Source organism: Manis javanica, chromosome X, assembly GCF_040802235.1.
Source record: "Manis javanica isolate MJ-LG chromosome X, MJ_LKY, whole genome shotgun sequence".
Taxonomy (NCBI): Eukaryota; Metazoa; Chordata; class Mammalia; order Pholidota; family Manidae; genus Manis; species Manis javanica.
In genome coordinates, this window is record NC_133174.1 from 6,731,642 (window position 1) to 6,753,613 (window position 21,972).

Below are 21,972 nucleotides of genomic sequence, written 5' to 3' on the forward strand. Positions count from 1 at the left end.
GGTGCTTTGGGAACATTTCTGAGTGGATTTCAATTTGTTGATTTCTTATCTAGCTGTATGACTTTGGGTACATCAGTTCATGCCTCTCATTTTCACTTCCCCATCTGCAAAATCATGTCCACTTCAGAAGGCTTTTAAGATGAGTAAATAACTTATTGTATGCAGCATGCTTAGCATAGAGCATTCTGGAGAGAATAAGCATAGTAACATAGGGTTGCATAGCGATTATTACTATAATCTACAAAATCTACAGTTTTTAAATTGCTTTATGAATCCAGATATATTGATTGTCCATCCCTAATGTAAGTTCACCTGGTCTTACACCCAAAAGACCTACTCAAACATTTCTGATTTCTTAATGAATTGTTTGTTTAAAATGATTTTTAAAAGACTCATGGTCAACCCAGTGATAGTCAATACCTGGCATTTTCATCACTCCTGTTACCAACACAGTCTTTCAAGGCAGGGCACGTTTTTTAGTTAAATGAAAGACAGTTTGGGATTCTCTACTCAGAGTAAAGTGTAGGAAATTTTTTGCCTTCTATTACATTTATGTATCAACAGGCCAGTGTTTGGGACCAATATTTTGGATCAATTTCACATTACCTAGACTTGGAACCATGAACCCTCTATTTTTATTGAAGTATAGTTGTATACAATATTATATTGGCTTCAGGTGTACAACATAATGATTTGACAGTTATATAATTATGAAATGCTCACCACAAAAAGTGAAGTTACCATCTGCCACCAAAATTACTACATTATTATTGACTATATATTCCCTATGCTGTACTTTTTATCTCTGTGACTTATTTTACAATCAGAAGTCTGTACCTCTTTATCCCCTTCATCCCTATTTCACCCACCCCATACCTCCTTCTTTATAGCAACCACCAGTTTGTTCTCTGTGTTTATGAGTCTATTTCTGTTTATTCATTCATTTTTTAAAGATTCCACATACAAGTAAGATCATTTGATATTTGTCTTTCTTTGACTTAATTTACTCAGTATAATACCCTCAAGGTCTATCCAAGTTGTCAAAAGGCAAGATTTCATTCTTTTTTATGGCTGAGTAATACTCCATTGTATATATGTGCCACCTCTCCTTTATTCATTTATCCATCAATGGGCATTTAAGTTGCTTCCATATCTTGGCTATTATAAATAATGCTGCAGTGAACACAGGGGTGCACATCTTTTCAAATTAGTGATTTTGTTTTCTTCAGGTAAGTGGAATTACTGGGTTGTATGGTATTTCTATTTTTATTTTGTGAGGACTCTCCAAACTGTTTTTCATAGTGGCTGCACCAATTTATATTTCTACCAACAGTGCACAAGGGTACCCTTTTCTCCATATCCTCACAAATACTTGTTATTTCTTGTCTTTTCGATACTAGCCATTCTGACTGACATAAGGTGATATCTCATTGTGGTTTTGATTTGCATTTCCCTGATGATTAGTGATGTAGAACATCTTTCCATGTGTGTTGGCCATCTGAATATCTTCTTTGGAAAATGTCTATTCAGATACTCTGCCCATTTGTTAATCAGAGTATTCAGGTTTTTGGTGTTGAGTTGTATGAGTTCTTTAGATACTTTGGACATTAACCCCATATTGGATATGTGATTTGCAAATATCTTTTCCCGTTTGGTAAGTTACCTTCTCATTTTGTTGATGGCTTCCTTTGCTGTGCAGAAGATTTTTAGTCAGATGTAACCCCACTTGTTTATTTTTTCTTTTATTGCCCTGACTTTTGGAATCAGATACAAAAAAAATCACTAAGACTGGTTCAGTGAGCTTACTGCCAATGTTTTCTTCTAGGAGTTTTATGGTTTCAGGTCTTACATTCAAGTCTTTAATCCATTTTGAGTTTATTTTTGTGTATGATGTAAGGCAGTAACCCAGTTTCACTCTTGCATGTAGCTGTCCAGTTTTCCCAACATCATTTATTGAAGAGATTGTCCTTCCCTCATTATATATTCTTGGCTCCTTCATCCTACATTAATTGACCATATACGTGTTGGTTTATCTCTAGGTTCTCTGTTCTGTTTCATTGATCTATGTGTCTGTTTTTATACCAGTACCATATTGTTTTGATTACTATAGTTTAGCTTTAGTAGTATAGTTTGCGATCTAGGAGTGTGATACCACCAGCCTTGTTTTTCTTCAAGATTGCTTTGACTGTAGTCTTCTGTGATTCCATTCAAATTTTAGGATTATTTGCTCTAGTTCTTTGAAAAATGCCATTGGTATTTTGATAGGGGTTGCGTTGAATCTGTAGATTGCTTTGGGTAGTATGGCCATTTTAACAATGTTAATTCTTCCAATCCATGAGCATGGAATATCTTTCCATTTATTTGTATCTTCTTTAATTTCTTTCATCAATGTCTTACAGTTTTCACAGTATAGGTCTTTCACCTCCTTAGTTAAATTTATCCTAGATATTTTATTCTTTTTGATGTAGTTATAAATGGTATTGTTTTCTTAATTTCTCATTCTGCTAGTTCATAATTAGTATATAGAAATATAACAAATTCCTGTATATTGATTTTCTATCCTGAAACTTTACTGAATTCATTTAGTAGTTCTAGTAGTCTTTTGGTGGAGACTTTAGGGTTTTCTATATAGTATCATGTCATCTGCAAATAGTAACAATTTTATTTTTTACCAGTTTGGATGCCCTATATTTCTTTTTCTTGTCTGATTGCTGTGGCTAGGACTTCCAGTACTAGATACAATAAAAGTAGCAAGGGTGGGCATCCTTGTCTTCTTCTTGATCTTAGAGGAAAAGCCTTCAGCTTTTCACCATTGAGTATGCATGAACCCTCTCTTTAAAATAGGCAGTTGACATTTTAATATCCCTCTAGTTATTATGAAGATGTGTAACAATTTCTTCTGACATTATATTCAGAAACCTAAATGTCCACTCTTACTCATCTTTCTCACTGTTCCCCACTGTATGTGTCTAATTTCACCATCTCTCACCAATCATGAAAAACCTTAAGAAAAATAAAAACCAAGGAAGAGAAAAAATTCTTATTTCTGTGTCAACATCTGCACTGAACACAAAAAAAGCTACTTGCAACACTGTCCATTCTGCCATTTTCTGTATGAATATTACCAAAGTGTTCTGTGTTTTCTAGCATTTTATCTTTCTCATCTCCTCAATTTTAAAAGGCTGTCTCACATATGCACACTTGTCTACCCTTTCACTTACATGTTTATTTCTTGAGCTGGTATGAATATAGTACTTCTAAATATCAACCCTTTTGTTTTCAGGGTACCTATTAGTAAGACAGGTGAAAAGCAAAGTTTTATAAAATTCCGAAGCCAAGTTGCTGTATGGATGTGTTTAGCACAGTCACAGGGGCCATGTATGAAACAATTTTTATTTACCTGTAGCCAGCACTCAAAAGAATCTTCCAACATCAAATCGTAAATGCGTGACTATCATCAGTTTTGTTTTTGACTTTGAAATTTGATCTGAAGAGACTTTTAATAATTCAAGTTGGCTAACAACCAAATTCAATTTTGGTTTATAAACATTTTTGAACATGTACTTTGTGCCAGTAGCATTCCTTCTTTGTTAGTTTTACTTCTGTCTTTGTGGATGAAGGTACACTTGGAGCCTCAAAGTAAGTTAATTTTATCTGAACTTAATATAATTCAGCTGTACTTAGTTACTTAGTTTTTAACATCTTCCCATAGCATATGTTTTAGAACTACTTTTAAGGATAAAGAACTACTTAATAATGTAAACAATTTTTGGTATTTTGTTAATGACTCTAAAGTTTTCAGTATTTCTAATTTTTAAAAGTAACTAAATAATATGGAGTTTTTCCTCTGGAATTTTCATTTTCTTCCCCAGATTTCCCAGAATCTTAACTTCTCAATATTGAATAGGAACAGTAGAAACTATATGCCCAACATTTTTCTAGTGACATGATAGGTGGGGTATGGAAGGGCATGGGGGGAAACTGGTACTGTGCCTATGGCATATATCTTTTTTCATCAACTTTATTAAGGAATAGTCTGCATACAATAAGTAGTATACTAATGAGTTTTGAAAGGTGTATATACCTATGAAGCCACCACCACAATGAAGATACAGAAAATTCCCACCACCTCCTGCGTGTGCTTTTATTAATGTTCCAGCAATACTGACAACTAGATTTTGTACTGTGTAATGGTTGAATTGTGCCTTCAGTCAATTTAGAAAGGGAGGGGGAAGGATTAACTAGAAAGCAGAGCCTTTTACTTCTTTTAGTAGGTTGAAGTGTTTCCCCAAAATAGATAAGTCCAAAGCCCTAATTCCTAGTACTGGTGAATATGACCTTATTTGGAAATAGGGCTCTTGCAGATATAATCAAGTTAAGATTAAGTCAGACTGGATTAGGGTGGATCCAAAATCCAATGACTGGGGTCTTAATAAGAGAAAGGAGAGAGCAGTTTGAATACAAACAGAAATACACACACACACACACACACACACACACACACACACACACACACACAGGAAAAGGCCATGTAAAAGTGGACGCAAAGATTGGAGTGACACGTCTACAAGCCAGATACCAAGGCTTGCTGGCTACCACCGGAAGCTAGGAGAGAGGCATGGAAAGGGTTCTCCTTAGAGCCTCCAGAAGGAACCAATCCTCCTGACACCTTGATTTCAGACTTCTGGTCTCCTTCACAGTGAGAAAATATATTTCTGTTATTTTAAGCCACCCAGTTTGTGGTAATTGGTTACACTTCTCAAGCATAGCGTACCACAGCTTGGTTCTCCTTCTAACAATTTAATAAAACCCAGAGTCAAGAAATTCACTGAGCAAAGAAGCAATCCCAGAGAATTTAAAAATAAGGCAAGAGAATGGCTAATAAATGCTTCATTGTTTTAAAAAGGAAAACAATTGATTGGACATTCTGCCTAGGTGCTAAGCACAATGACACCATTGTCCTAACAACAGCTAAGCTGCAACTGGGTCCCACATATATATAGTTCTAGCCCTCCTTCGGGATGGAGTTCACTTTTCCCCTTGGGAAACTTCTGCCCTCCCGTACATTTGTTTCAAGAAAAGTGTTTGGGGCTTGGTTTTGTAACTGATCAACAACACATGGAAAGCTATTATTGGCTCAAGCCAAAAAGAGACACTTAAATCCAGAGAGCTGTAATGTTTTAGTTTATCTGTTTTTAGTATTCAATTCACTCTGCATTCAGGGAGCTGAACACACACCTGAGATACAAATGAGTTCAAATGCCCGAACAGGCCTGAGAGAAATGCCTTGACAGGACAGACTGGAGCTTATCAAAGTCTTCAGTGGGCATGGAAACCCAAAGCCCAGTACGGTTTTTTCTAGAGAGACCCTAGACCCTCCAGTTGAAAAAGCAGAGCTGCTCAAGTTCACAACTACATGCCCTTCATTTGTGTCTCATACAATTTCTTGGGAATTCCTCGGGTATTTTTCACAGTTCACTGCTTTGTGGTGTGACACAGCTTAGAGACATACCAAAGAACTCCCCCCACCCCACTTTAAATATACAGGGATGAAAATAAGACACTCACAGATTGTAATAAGCACTGTGGATCAGGGAGCTAAATTTTAGGATTTCCCCCTTCTTAAGCAGGAATGGCTTCATTAAGCAGTATCATGGAATTGTAAGAGGTTGTTGAAGGTTTACAGAGCAGCCGGAAAACCCAAGAATGATTATCATGTATCTAACTTTTAGGACGGGCTTAGCTACTAACTAGCATGGTTGACTAACCCTGTGCAAAATAAAGCCTTACTCAGCTTCCCACTCTTGGCTTAAATGTCATTTTTCTGAGCAGCTCTCCCTGACTTGTCTTCCTACCTCAGCTAAATTAGGCACATGTTATATGCTCTCTGATTTTTAGACCTTTTCTTCAGCATAGCACTTATCAAAATGATCATCATATGTTATTCATTAGTGCAGTTACGAATGTTCAAGCTCTAACATCCCTAAAATCATAAGTTTCATGAAGCAAGAGCCATCACTGATTGGTTTCCCCTTGTATTCCTAGTGCTGTAACAACTCATATCCTGGAAGAATAGGGGCTTAATAATAATTATAAACTGATCTCTCCACACCAGTCTCCTCATCTGGAATTTGGGTCTTTAGGTCCCTGCTGACCCTTGCCTTCTGTCTCAGAAAAATTGAAATTATTCTCAGGCATCAGAGGGAGCTGTCTTTGTAGATGTGAGGTATTGTGGAAGGTCTAAAATAAGCAATATTGACGTAGGCATCTTCTTATCAAAACTGTTTGATATTTCATTAAATGCATGGCCTTTGAGTTGAGTATCTCCAAGTTTGGGTCCCAGGGGTGCATGGGGAGTATGTGTGAGAGAGAGACAGACAGACCAACCAACCAATCTTGGGTACTTAATTCTTCAGAGACCTAATTCTTCCTCCAATATGTGGAATTAATAGTTATAAGATGTAAAGCATTTAGAACATTTTCTAATATAGAATAAACATATAACTGTTAACTATTATTAATAAAATGTATTAGCATGAATTATAGAAATAAGACACTTAGTATGGCTTTTCTAGGGAAGAAAGAGGGCTTAATATTTCCCAAGCACCTATTCTGTGCCAAGAACTTTACACAGATTATATCTACACAATATTACTGTGACATGAATATTCTTATTCCCATTTTCACCTTGGCAAATCACCATAGATCAGTGATTCACATCTGCCCCACTTCAAGATCCATCTACTTCTCACTATACTTCATGAATGTCAAATCTGGCTAAAAAAGCAACAAGATCATGGTCATCATAAAACATGAACAGGAACATCATGCCCCTAACTGGAACTTGCCCTTAGCGCTTTCTGGATGCAGATGGGAATTAGACAGCCATAGCTTTGTGTTTCGTATGTACATTTTCACTAAGAGTTCTAGCCTTTTTTCCACCAGGATAAATCTTAATTTTTTCCCCTGTATCACTAACTAGTGCTTTAAACGTGTTTTTCCGGGAATTTTTCATGTACAGTACTGCATATTCCTCTTAAGTTGTGAAGCCCCAAACTGGACACAGTGCTCTTATAAGGGACACATTCAAACTGTGTTTAGTTTGAGTCATGTGTGCCAAATAAGACATTGAGGAGAAGCCTTCTCGTCACCTTTTATGATTTGCCTGATGTTCTTAGGGTGATAGTAAGTTCATCAAATTCTTGTGACCTATAAAGTGAAGGGAGGCCAATCTAACAAACTGAGTTCTGAGGTTATGAGGAGTTACTGTCACTAAATTCTCTTTTATTGTCCAGAACAGCTCCTTTTGCCCAGATGAGTTCTCTCATCTCAATGGAAAGTCACTGTGCTTGAGCCAGATGATCCTTGGGGCATTTCAAATTGCATGCTGGAGCAGTGTCTTTCTAAATGGAGACTGATCTGATAAAGCAGAGGGCTAAGACAGGATCTATTTGGCTCAAGCATGTGGCACAATGTGGATCATTAACAAAATGGTAAAAATGTGTTTAAACTACTTGATAGCCTGATTTGAAGAAATAATCAACTTTGATTTGATTGCATAGACCATTTACTCAAAAGTTCTAAACTAAAAAAACCACAATATCCATTATTGATAGTAAGCACTTACATCAGCAACTGCCAACACAATCTTTGACACATACAGTATGTCCTCAGGCATACACCTCTCTCTTTGACCTAGTGGTTGGCACATCCACCAGCAATAAGACTCATACAAGTAGAAGAACCACAGCATCTAGTTCATTTACTTAAGAAATGTGGAAATCTGTGGCACAGAAATGGCAAGTGACATGCCAATGATATAAGACCATGTTCCATTCATTTTTTCATCCCCAGAATATTCCACAATGCTATATACAAGACAGGCACTTATTAAAATGGAAAAAAAAGTCTATGAATGAGTGAATGAATGAGAGATGACTGGAGCTAGAATTCCTGCCACATGACACACCGAAGTCACCTGCCATAACATTGTACTTAATTGTATCTGTGACATCAATTCACTCAGCTCAGTTCATTTTTTTAAGCATCTTTATTTAGATATAAGTCTCAAATCATCAAATTCACCCATTTTCAACTCATTTCATTTAAACTCAATTTGTCCAAATAGTGCTGAGTTATATATATTTATTTAAAGTCTGCTTCAAGATTTGTTGGAAGACAAGGTGAATATGCACAGATAAAAGTACTTTTGGAATCCATTTCTTCATTTATTTGTTAATGTATACTTTGAGACTACTCACTGAAAAATAAAAACTGGAAACTACAATACACTGATAAAATAAATTGAAGAAGACACAAATTAATGGAAAGATATTCCATGCTCATGGATTGGAAGAATTAACATTGTTAAAATGGCCATACTACCCAATGCAATCTACAGATTCAACGCAACCCCTATCAAAATACCAATGGCATTTTTCACAGAACTAGAGCCAAAAATCTTAAAATTTGAATGGAAATACAAAAGACAGCAAACAGTCAAAGCAATCTTGAGAAGAAAAACAAGGCTAGTAGTATCATGCTCCCAGATCGTAAACTATACTACAAAGCCACAGTAATCAAAACAATATGGTACGGGTATAAAAATGGACACATAGATCAATGGAACAGAACAGAGAACCGAGAGATAAACCCACACATATATGGTCAATTAATTTAGGATGAAGGAGCCAAGAATATATAATGGGGGAAGAACAATCTCTTCAATAAATGGTGTTGGGAAAACTGGATAGCTATATGCAAGAGTGAAACTGGGTTGCTGCCTTACATCATATACAAAAATAAACTCAAAATGGATTAAAGATTCGAGTGTAAGACCTGAAACCATAAAACTCCTAGAAGAAAACATTGTTAGTAAGCTTACTGAGTCAGTCTTAGTGATATTTTTTGGATCTGACTCCAAATGCAAGGGGAACAAAAGCAAAAATAAACAAGTAGGACTACATCAGGCTAAAAAACTTCTGCACAGCAAAAGAAACCATCAACCAAATGAAAAGGCAACCTACTGAATGAGAGAAGATATTTACAATCAATATCCTATAAGGGGTTAATATCCAAAATATATAAACATATAAAGAACCCATACAATTCAACAACAACAAAACCAACCTAATTAAAAAACAGGCAGATGACTTGAATAGACATTTTTCCAAAGAAGATATTCAGATGGCCAACAGGCACACAAAAAGATGTTCAGCATTACTAATTACCAGGGAAATATAAATTAAAATCACGAGATAGCACCTCATATCTGTTAGAATGTCTACTGTCAAGAAGATAAGAAATAACAAGCATTGGAGAGGATGTGGAGAAAAAGGGAAGTCTCGTACACTGTTGGTAGGAATGTAAATTGGTGCAGCCACTATGGAAAATAGTATAGAGGTTCCTCAAGAAATTAAAAATAGAACTAGCAATTCCACTTCCAGGTATTCTTTCAAAGAATAGAAAAACACTATTTTGAAAATATATGTGCACCCCTATGTTCATTGCAGCATTATTTACAATAGCCTAGATATGGATACAAAGTAAGTGTCCATTGATGGATGAATGGATAAAGAAGATGCGGTATACATATACAATTAAATACTACTCAGCCATTAAAAAAAAGAAGGAAATCTTGCCATTTGCAATGACATGTGTTGGCAGCCGCGCTCAGAAAATGGCGCCCAATGCAGGGCAGCCGGAAAGCCCCGAACTTCCTAGTGACAAAACATCCCACGCCACTAAACCACATGCTAATTGCGCCTTGGCATAAGGACCAATGAGACCCACCAAATTGTTATGCTAATGAAGCGTATGGAGCCGCACCAACCAGGTCAGAGCATGAGAACTATATAAGCAAGCCTCTCCTTCCCCTCTGGGTCCTGCCCAACGCATTTGTTTCACAAAGAGCTGAAGAATAAAGCTTTCTGCAGAAGAATCCTGCTGTTGTTGCGTGCTGTTCTTGCCGGCGAGGACGGGGCACGCGACAACATGGATGGACATTGAGGGCGTTATGCTAAGTGAAATAAGTCATATGGAAAGAGACAAATACCATATAATCTCACTTATATGTGGCATCTAAAAATCAAAACAAATAAACAACAAAATAAAACAAACTCACAGATACAGATAATAGATTGGTGGTTACCAGAGGAGAAGGGGGTTTGGTGGGGTGGGTGAAATCAGTGAAGCTCAATTGTGGTGATGGATGATAACTAGACTTATGGGGGGAGATCATTTTGGGTATACAAGTATCAAACTATGATGTTGTACACCTGAAACATATAACCTTATATACCGGTTTTACCTCAAAAAAAGAGAAATGAGTGTATTTTCCAATATATATATTGGATATAACTAAAATACTTTTCTGTACATTTTTAACTTAGTGAAGAAATCATTATAATGATGAGGAGATTGCTTTGTTGAGTCAGAATCTTTCTAGAAAAAAGAGCTTCCAAAGTAGAGTTAAGGGATTTTTAGATGATTGACCAGATCCAGAGGCTGAGACTTCTAAGGAAAAGCCAGATGGATTTATTATTACTGATTTCGAGCAAGATAAAGTATTTGTTTTCACAGATTGCTTCAGTGTCCTGGTTTGACATTTACTGTGTTTTAAAAGGAAAATTAAAAACACTAGAAATGAGAGGGCCAGATAAAACATAATCCCAAACTACCCTGGAGGAACGGAATAATTGATAAAGGTGACCTGGAGCCCCCTTCTGCAGCCCTGGACAGCCCAGAGCCCCAAAGACTATTTGGTTGGTGCATGTCTTTGTTTGAAAAGATTTAATCCATAGCCAAACAGCTTCTTTCTCTTCTAGGAGCTCAAATTATTAGTCTAATGCAGAACAGCATCAACTTTTTAAAGGCGGAAGACATTGAACTCAATGAGACTTTGATTTGATAAGATTGAAAGCCAAATGAAAGTAGCCTGCTGAGGAGAAAGACCTTTTTTCTCCTTTTTTGGGGGGGGGGGGCAGTGGTTACCTTTTATGTTCTATTGCTAATGGAGATGAAACTTCTTCGAATATGTAGCCCTTTTTGTGTGGCAACCACAGGATACTTTGGAAATGCTGATTTTCACATATGACCTTTCTAGAGAAAGAAATTTTGGCACAGATCCCTTGACTAACCTAACTCGAATTGACTAACGTGATAGGTTTCAGTAGGTGAGTTTGAACCTCCAAATTCTAGTCAAAACACATCTCTTGAGATATTTGATCCCCAAATGGGTGATCATGGCTTTAGACTCCCGGTCAGTCAACAAATACTTATTGAGCAGTCATTTATGCACCAGGAATTCTCCATGCTCAGTAGAGCAGTAAACAGGAAAGAAAGCGTCCCTGCCTCAAAGAGCTTACCAAACTATAAAGGGGGACCCGTGACAAATACATAAACAAGTTAATACATAATTTCAAGAACTAATATTTGCTATAAAAAGTGGAAAACAGAGGGACTGGCAGACAGTTTGATTTCTATTGGCCTGTGGAGAACTCAGACTAAGCCAGTGATCGAAAAGGCAAATGGTGGTGACCCTAAATACTCTGAACAACCAAGGCTAATGTAAACGGTGAGTCTTCATACTCTGAAGCTTTCCCAACTGCTTGTTTCACTGTCCTGATAAGAAAAGCAAAGTCTGGCTTCTTTTAAGAGACCTGTTAGGGACTTTAAATAATCACTTGCCTTGGGGTTAACCCAGACGCTCATACCTTTAGAAGGCCAGGTGTTCCAATTCAACCCACAGATCTATAATCTCTTTGAAAAGACAGTACTTCTGTCATTTACAAAAACTCTTTTTGTAAAAATAACTTTACTTACATTCAAAATATAGCTTCCAGAACTAAATATAGTTTTGGCACGTATGCCACTGGCTGACTTCCCTGTGTTACATTTGCCTTTAAGGGCATGTTCACTGTCTAGTTCTCATGCTTTCAGACACTGCTGGCAGTTGGGTTCACAGCCCTGTGGGCACGGTGTTTCAATGACCTCCCATGTTTTCATTAATTCTTTAAAAACCTTATACAAACATTTCTCTTCATATTAGGTTTTGCAAATCTTTGCCCTTGCATTTTCTTTTTCTTTCACAAAATCCTAAATTTGGTGCTTAGACTAATTTGACCTCAAAATATATCATCTTTTAAATAAATACAAGACTTGACAAGATCCAGAAACTTGTGCTGAAATGGAAGTCAGGATCCTCTCCAGCTTTCTGAGGCCAGGTCAACAGAGCTACAATTATCTCAATAACTCAAAGGGCAAAATAAAACACTCTATTTTGGGGAAGGAAAATAAACATTGAAAATTGAGATGATCTATTCTGGGGGGAATCTATGACAGATCTTGATGAGTGTTACTTGATTTCTTCATGTGCCCAAATCTTTTGAGGTATTTTCCAAAGTCTATTTCGTCTTGTGTTACGAAGATCAGTCCGAATGTCACAGTTTCTTGGTCATAAACATCCAAGAGAACTCAAATGATCAGCAGTAAATGGAATAATTAAACATGCCTCCAAGATTCAAGAATCTACTCCTGACTCCAATTAACCATGTTACCTTGGTTAAATCTCTAAATAACTGCAGCTAGTCTGACGGTGAGGACAGTGATAAATGCCCACCAATATCTCAGGCATCTTTATCCACTTGCTCATCCGCAGTGAGTGAGCTCTATATAAATATCAAATGCCAATGTCGCAGTAAAATCAGTTTTGAAAACAAAACAAACGTGTGCCTTGCAAAGCAGAGCTTAAACAAAAACTTTCATTACTTGTTAAACTTTGAAGGAAAATTTGTAGAACAGAATTTCTAAGCTATTTGCCTCATTATTTCCATAGAAACCACAAGGGGAATTAAATAGAAGAGCTGAGGAGTTTTACGGTTAACTTGCATGGAAACCTAGCAGCCTTTTAATGAATTTCCTGCGTATTGCAGCACTGTAGAGATGGCAGAAGGTCGCTTTTTAAAAGCGGGGCTGAACCAAGCAAGATTAATTTATGCAAATACTGGCTCTGGGAACATATGAAGCTTATGTATGTGAGTGAATTCGTCCTAGGGCCAGGTTCTTTAGCCCAATTATCTATGAGTCTCAGAGATCAAATTTACAGTTCCAGGAAAGATAATAGTTTAGAATAAAGACCTGTGAGGAGGGTGAGTAGGAAGAAGAAACAATCAGCTCAGCCTGTTTCCTCTCTGCCCAAGTGGGATTTTAGGAATAGAAACAGGGACATAAGAAGGGTGGTGGGGCGGACATGGCAAACTGACCAGTTGCAAAGGGATCTGCACCCTCTGGGGAAGGATGCTTAGCTTGCAAGGAGAGATGACAAACGAGGAAGGTCTCTTAGTTCCTCAGTTTACAAGCACTGCTGTCTGTAGAATATTGCAATGCTAAACAGTCTACATTCTTTTCTTCTTCAAGGGCCACCATCCAGCAAATCAAACAAATAGCAGAGGCAGACCCAAGAGTAAAGGGTGAAGATCCTGGATGCTGGGACTCGAGCCAGGTTTGATTCCAGCTCTGTTTCTTAACAGGCTCTGCGCCTCTGTTTCCTCTGCTTATAAATGGGACGATAGCCATCTTTGCTGGAGGGCTGTTATGAGAATTCAATGAGATAATACTTGTAAAATGCTTAGAACCATGACTGACCCACAGTGAACACGCGAGCGTGTTTTAAATTAGTAAGTACAATTACACCTAGCACTCTTTATTCTGTGTTTTGGTAAATTGATCAGCTGATAGAAAACAGGAAGAATTTTTGATTGCTCATAATTTGTACTTCAATTTCTTCCTTTCCAAGTACTTCTGCTTATAAATAACAACTCATAATATTTCCATTTATTTCAACAGTTTTTTACAATTCTGGAAACTTTCTCTAACAGAAATTTCCACTAAAAAAAAAACTCTTTTTCTGAAATGAAACTAGTCTTCAGAAGGTTAATTCCATGATGGCCACCCAATATTTTTTCCTGCATAGCATGTACCATGATGCATTATAAATACTGAGGATTTTTTTCTGCTCTGTGAACTGCCTTGACTTTCTTTTCACATTGGGGCTTTCAAATAATCCATTTGTGATTTTATGGAAACTTTTCTAATGAATGCTTTAGCAGTTGAACATATTCATACTGTGGAAAATATAAGTAACACTTGGCATGTAGAAGAGCAGGAAAATTCTGAGAGGCAAACCAAAATATTTATATATTTGTCCACAAAAGATGTGCACCAGTAATCTTAGGATACAGAAGAAAATGAGCTTTGCTCTCTATACTCAGACCTACATCCATTTGCAACAACATAAAAGGCGCCATAAGTTTCCCTTTGTTACTGGATCGCCACAAAAATGTGAGTTGGGTGAATTGAGTGTGTTCTTAGCACTATGTTTAGCTTTTTGTCTGGTCGTCCTTGCTGGAGCCAGACTTCTCCTGTCAACTCAAAATTGTTTTGGCAAAATGTAAAATAGCTGTTTTATTATTCTTCATATTTTGGAAAAGGTAGTTTCAAGTTAATACTACTCTTTGAATTTATTCTGTTACTTACACTATTTTGCTTTTATCTAGTTGTCCGGCATTCCTGCACTTTCAATTTGAATATTCTGTAAATTATTTACATCTGATGAATTTTATTTCCTCAAACATATTTTCATGTCAGTTTTTCCCAAAAGTACTTTGGAGTCGTACTAAATTTCAGCAAAGGAATGCACAAAATAATTGTTTTCCTACAATAATTTCTAATAGATTTAGTTCTCGGTTATTAGGTTAAATTAAAGGGAAAAAATAAGAAAAGATTTCTCTTCTAAATAATAATCTATGTGTTCCAATTGTTTTTCTGAACATAAACAGACACATGTGTATACATACAGACATACACATGTATACCCATGGATGTTATAAATATGCCTCCCTCTCTTCTGTATATAATATTTCCATAATGGTTTGCAAGGTGGCATAATTTCTCTTCTGTGGATTATGTCAGGGGACCTGGACATGGGCACTTTAAAAATCCATCCTCAGTGCTCAGCAAAAAAGTTGAATACCATGCGATCATAGCCAAAGGTCACAAGACACTGAAACAGTTTTCAGATAAAGTTGCTCATTTATTTACCATTTCCTCATTAAACATGCCATGTTTCAGCATACTATGTTAGAGAAAAATATAACATCTTCTCAGAAAGTTGGTAAAAACAGTGCTAAAGAAAGCAAGTGAAGGTGTACCCACCAGCCCAATGCCCTTCCTCCTCGGGTGTGCTTTCCTACTGGGAGTTAGCAGGCACTGATGGTTAGAAGTGCACTTGTCTCCAGGCGAGTATATTCCTCTCTCGTGCCTTTGGCCAAGAGAAGCTAAGCTCCTTGGTAATGCTCTTCCAAGGACACCACGGGAAGCCCATCCCGGCCCGCAGGAGCTCACACTCGTGCAGACCAGCACTGAGCTGCTCTGCACGGCACCTGCCATTCCCTTTCTCTTTGTAGAATTCATTCCATTGGTCATGTCTTAGTCAATCTGAGCTGCTATAACAAAGTACCACAGACTGGCTGGCTTATAAATAACAGACATTGATTTCTCACAGTTCTAGAGGCTGGAAATCCAAGATCAGAATACCCACATGGTCGGGTTCTGGTGAGCGCACTCGAGTCCTCTTCTGGACTGCAGAGAGCAGTCTTCTCATTGTAGCCTCACATGGCAGGAAGAGGGCAGGGGACTATTCTGGGGGCACTAATCCCATTCATGAAGGGCCTCCTAATACCATCACATTGGGGGAAGACCTTTAGTCCATTGTAATTCCAAATTGCATGTCCAGGGTACAAGTGGGTTGATCTGGACCTTGAATTTTGTCTGGACATGTTCCATTGCTTCTATTTTCAGGAGAGCCTTTGAACAGATATCAGTTCATACAACAACAGGAGCATTCTAGGGAATATAACTACTAATGGGAATATAGATGTTAAATAAAATTATATTTTCTTTCTGCCACTGAATAGAAAAGTACAAGCAAATACTTTTCCTCTATAACTATTTTTTAACTTCAGAAAAATAATAGTGTACATTTTGCCCATCTCACTTCTGGCACAATGAGAAAAGGCATAAGCTTCATAACAAAGTTATTTTAGAGCAATCTCAAGTCCACAATTGGGGGAAAAAAAAAAGTAGCGGTCCCAAAGGGCTGACAGTTATACAAGGGATTAGCCTAGAAGAGAATGCTTAGAAATTCCAGGATTGTCCTAGAGGAGCCCGATTTACTTAAAATGGAACTGAGTGCGGAGGTATGCTCTTCCCTCCATAACTTACCAGGCCCTGGTCAGCACAGGCACATGCACCTCTCTTGGCAAAAGGAAACCTAAATCCCCTCCAGATATGAAGGGAATGATTTAAACCATTTGGAGGTTTGAAAAAAGTACACTATTTCCTTTTTTGTGGTTGTACAAAAAATTTGAACTGACTGAGATTTGGGGTATTAGGTACTTTCCCCCATTTAAGTGACATGAAAGCATCAAAAAGGGAATGAGACGGAAAATACCAAGAGAACACACTTCACATTAGTGTACGATTTGGTAGGCCAAAACAGAACTCTGAAAACCATTTGTAAGACTTACCATGTTAGCACTTAGAGTAGCCAAAAACCCAGGTAAGTTTAGCGTAAGAGAATTTTAGAACCAGAAGTGTTCTGGGACCCATTACAACCCATCTTCCCTCAGTCATTGAGGAAAGTGGGGCCACACAAAGTCACCCCAAGCTGGGTTTACAATCTTTCTACCTAGGTTTTGGTCTAAATGGTTCGTTTATCTTGTAACTGGAATGCCTGAGTCTTCTGACCCGCTAGGTTTCTAGGGTCTCTTACATTTCAGCACCCGCTGGCACTGCTCCAGTTTCTCAGGATTTCCAGCTGTGTCTGTTACAGTGGTGGACACCTGCGACTCCTCGCCTAAACTTCTCATCCTACACAGTAATTCAAATATTTCTCCCAAAGCATAAAGCAGATAGATTAACCTTCCTGAAACTCCTCATCTTTTACTAGGTTCAGGGACAGAACTCTGCAGAGCCCAATGGCCCATTAAGGGTTTCCTAAACCAAAGAGAAGTTAACTTTCTCGACTTCCATCTCCTAGCATGTATATATGACTGCAGTTATAAAACACAGCACTGTTTTCCCTCAGGTCACGGCTATATTAAACAAAATAAAAGTCAGACACAATGAAATCATCAATCAGGAGGCCTTCTGCTGGACTTTCAGAACCACTGGTGGTTTACAAATTAACTTTGCTCCTTGGACTCCTCTCCAACCCACCCCCTCCTTCATGGCATCACTGCCATTGCCACAGACCAAGCCCTCACCATCTCACCCTTGACTCTGACCACTGCCTCCTAAACCTGTCTCCCTGACATCAGCCTCTTCCTCTCCTAATTGTATTCACCCAATCACCGAAGTTTTGTTTCTAACTTTATCAGTACACTCTCCCAGTTAAGCATGACAGCGACTACCAGTCACTCTCAGAAGCATGTGTGGTCTTAAACAGTCACAATAGCCCTGATTTAGCATCCATCCCCACACCCTTCCTTCACCTAATGCCATCACCTGGCTGCTATTTAAAAACACCCTCTCTTTTCACACCCTGCTATCTTAAAGAGGTCTTTTCCTCTTTTTAGAATGTGGCCTATAGCCTCTTGAAAAATGTCTAACATTTACACCTGCTTCAAGAGTCAAGGCCCAGCTTGGACATCACTTCGTTGAAGTCTCCCTCTTGGTTCCCAGAACCTTCAGTGTGTGCCTTCATCAGTTCATTTTCCACGTTATGCTCTTAATGGAACTGTCTCCCCACTAGCCTGTAAAGTAAAAAGGAACATTGCCTTTAAATCTACTCAATTTCCTAATACTCGGCACAATACTTATCTCTGAGTAGGTATAGAGAAAAAAATCATTTAACTGAATTGACCAGACTTAGTTTTGGTGAGTCATATCAAGAAATAAAGCCAGATATTTAAGGTACTGCGTTAAGCATTTCAAATTAACTTCAACTTAAATGTCTTTAAAATAAGGGAAGACAGAGGATCCTAACTTACTTCATTGAAAACAAATAACAATTACGTTTCCTGGATAATGTTGGGGAAATTGGCTCTATTTATGAAGAAAAATAATTTGTGTCACTCTCTCAAACTATTCTGCAAAAGTGATCTCAAAATCAATTGAAAAACCAAAATGAAAGTCACCCACGGAAAACAAAGTAGTCATCAGAAGCGATGAACTAAAAGTACATATAAATGGAAAGATCCTTAATAACATCAAGTAAAATCATAAGAAACAGAGTCAAATCTAGAATACAACAGCATTTATGTAAATCAAAATCAAATATAAAAGTACAAAACAATAATGAATATTTTTCCAGGTACATTCTTAACTAAATACATGTATTAACCACGGTTGGATATAGGCCTAAGGCAGGGCACAGAATTAAGAAAATTTACAGATAAAACAGGAAAGAGACATTGCCTGGACTGATGACAATAGTGTGCTATTAAAAGGATTTTTCAAGAGTACACTCATATGTAAAGACATCTATTGAAACTTTTGTGATGGTATAGTGTAAGAGGAAAATATAGGGAGAAAATAAAAATTTTAAATAAGTAGGGGACGATATATTATGCACTGAGGAATATAACTCAGTTGCGGATCTAAGACCTAAATAATGAAATTAAAAGCTTAAACAAATTCAGGATTATTTTCAAGGTGGTCTCAGGAAGCAGTGGGTGTGGAGGGCACCGGAACACCTGTCTTCGTGGTGTGATACTGCGTTCTGTCATCTGACGATCAGCTGGTGGCTCCTTTCAGAAGGCAGTGATGTAGAACAGGTTGGGAAGGGTGTGTGGACAGAAGATTCAACTTCTGCTCTGTCTGGGACCTGCTGGGTGATCCCCACAAACCACTACAGGCTCCTGGGCCTGCTTCCTTTATCAGTGTCCAAGTAACAACATCGATGTCTCACCATAGAGGGTGCAAGAGAGCAAACAGAAGGTACGGCGCCTCAAATGACCCCTTTTCCTCCACATATTAAAGACATTAAACAAACAGAAGGAACTCTAGCTCCTGGCCTGGCACCCATAGTCAGAAGCCTGCAGCCATTGTACTGAAATTAGGGAGGGATGGGGGATAAGTGCTTAGGAAGAGAAATGGCCCACCCACTGAACCCAACTAACTGTTGCCTGTTAACTTTTATCTTTGGATCTGTTGAGGCTCACTTGACCATCTGTGTGTTTTGGGGGGAATTACCCAAATTTAATTACCCAAATATAATTCTAGGGGGATATATGGTCAATACAATCTGACCTTCTCAATTATCAGACAGTCTTGGCCTCCATTTCATCTCTGGAGAATGGAGTCAGGTGGGGGTCACGTGATAACAGCCTGAGACCTACATTTCAAGGGCTGGAGGACAAGATGGTCCAGTGCAGAAGGGTCGCCCTTGAAATTTCCTTCCTGTTTTGATTGAAAAGAAACCATTAACTGCTTTTTGTGGGACCAAATGGAAGGTTCACCTCTATTTCACTCATCTGCCAACATAAACTAGGAAAATTCTCATTCTTTTATATGTAACAGCACATCTGGATTTATTAAATATTATTGCTGTTTTGACACAATTTGTAGTTAGTATGTCCTGCAATTTAGGCTAAAGGCAAATATTTATAAAATGTGGGAAATTAATTTTTAAAAGAACTGCAAAATTACCTGAATTCAGACAAAATTAATTTTTTAAATCACTGATAGTTTGACCTGCTGTGTTAAAAACATGAAGTAGACCAGAAGTACCCTGGACACAACTGACACTGAAGTCCTCACGAGCTGTCACTGCTAATGCCTCATTCATTAGCTTTCTTCCTGAGAACTTGGCACTGTCTGCACACCATGTCTTGTATAGCTGTACAACAGAAAGTGAGTGAGTGACCAATGGAAAAAGTCTTGAAGGAAAAAGAGCATCAAATGTTGAAATTACTATAATGAGATGGGCCGAGAACTCAAGCCTCTGACTTGATTGTAGAAACCTGGGTTGATCTTCTTGCTTTATGATACCAACTATTCCGTGCATGCTGAAACAAAAAAAAGTATATTTTTCTTCATGCAAAAATTCCTGACTTTGGGCTAAAAAAGTACTCTCTGTTTTAGCAGATGGCGAGACAAGTTGCAAAGGGCTTGTTCATATATTGTCACTGAGCATGTGCATGTTATGATGCAGTTCAACATTGTTCACAAGAAGATAAAGCAACCAAGGAGAATGGGGGGAACAAGAGAAGTAACTTTATCTTTGACCTATTGAGCAGCTTTTTGAAACCTAAGTCATCAGTTTGGGATTGGCCATAAGAAAGGGCCAGGAAGTGATAAACAAAATAAGTGATGAAATCCAAATGGAAAAGCTCTGCTCTGTGAGCTACTGGCTGCATAAAGAGGAAGATGAGATACAAATGTTTACCCTACCAACGTGCATACAGTACTTGGACAAATCAGTTTCTAGACTGAATGTACAGTCATGTGATGTTCTGTTCATTCTTTCTGTGCACAAGCCTCATGATGCCATAAACTTAAGGTGAATAATAAACCTGTGACTTTCCACTCAATTTACACAGTCACATTCTGACAGCAGAAAAGATTTTTGTACTGTAAAGGATCAGGAAAGGAACAGTGGTAACATAAATTGAACAGATAAATCTAATGGCTCTAGCACCACTGACGTTATTCTGTGCTTACTGTCAGTATGAGAAAAATTAAACCCCAAGTTCCCAGCTTACTCAACTCAACTCACTGGCAAGGTATTACCCCGATCCAGGAAGACAAGCACAGAACGCTCATAATACAGAATAAAGAGATTACAGGCACACTTTGTTTTATTGGACTTCACTTTATTTGCTTTGCAGATATTGCATATTTTACAAACTGAAGGTTTGTGACAACCCTGCATTAAGCAAGTTTATCAGCACCATTGTTCCAACAGCATTCACTCACTTTGTGTCTTTATGTCACATTTTGGTAATTCTCACAATATTTCAAACTTTTTCATTATCACTCTATTTGTTATGGGGATCTGTGATGAGTAATCTTTGATAATTAGTCCTTTATTAAGGTATGTACTTTTTCTAGACAATATTCCCTTTATTGAGGTGATATGGAACCCAATCCACAAAGTCTTTGAGGTATGCCTGTAATAATCTTATTGGATATGGAGAGTCTTATTTATTATAGGTATGTGAAATTTCTTTAAATATCACTCAGATTGTAAATTTTAAATAATAAACTAAAGATACTAGTGTATACCCCAGTCTATTACTATCTGTTTAATGGATCATCAAGAAATGTATTCTTCAGAGTAGGAACCATATTTTTTAATATATAAGCTACATTAAAGATAATTAAACATTGATAAAATACCACTTATTGAGCATGTACAAAGTATTAAGTCGGTTGATTAATGTTTCTTCAATCCAACAAATTTTAAATTAGCAATTATTGTGAGCAAGGTAACTTGACTTTCTTTTTAAAAGTCTGCTAGCTGAGTTTTCCAACATAATTACCTATGGAGGTGCTAAATATTATGTTATTGCTTAAAATATGTGAAAATCCTTTATACAGAGGACCTCCAGTATCAACCTAGAATCAAATAACACTTGTTTCTTTAAAGTTACATACTACTTTGGTTCAAAATACATGTTTTACACCTTGACTCATCTTTCTTATCAAGGTTGATCCAAGTGGCTTTTATCTGAGTCAAAAAGTTAAATATGTCCTCAAAGTACTCACTGCCACTATGCTAAGCACAATTTCAGAAGAGAGGTTGGTTGCCCAAATGCTCTAGGCAAAGGCAATACCACTGCTAAGTTGAATGCTTCCCAAGTCTTTGTCAAAGGGAATATTTGTACTTCCTTCATAGGAGCAAATTCTGGTTAGAATGCATTAAAAAAGGAAAGTCACAGTGATCTGCAGGAGACAGAAGGAGCTTTA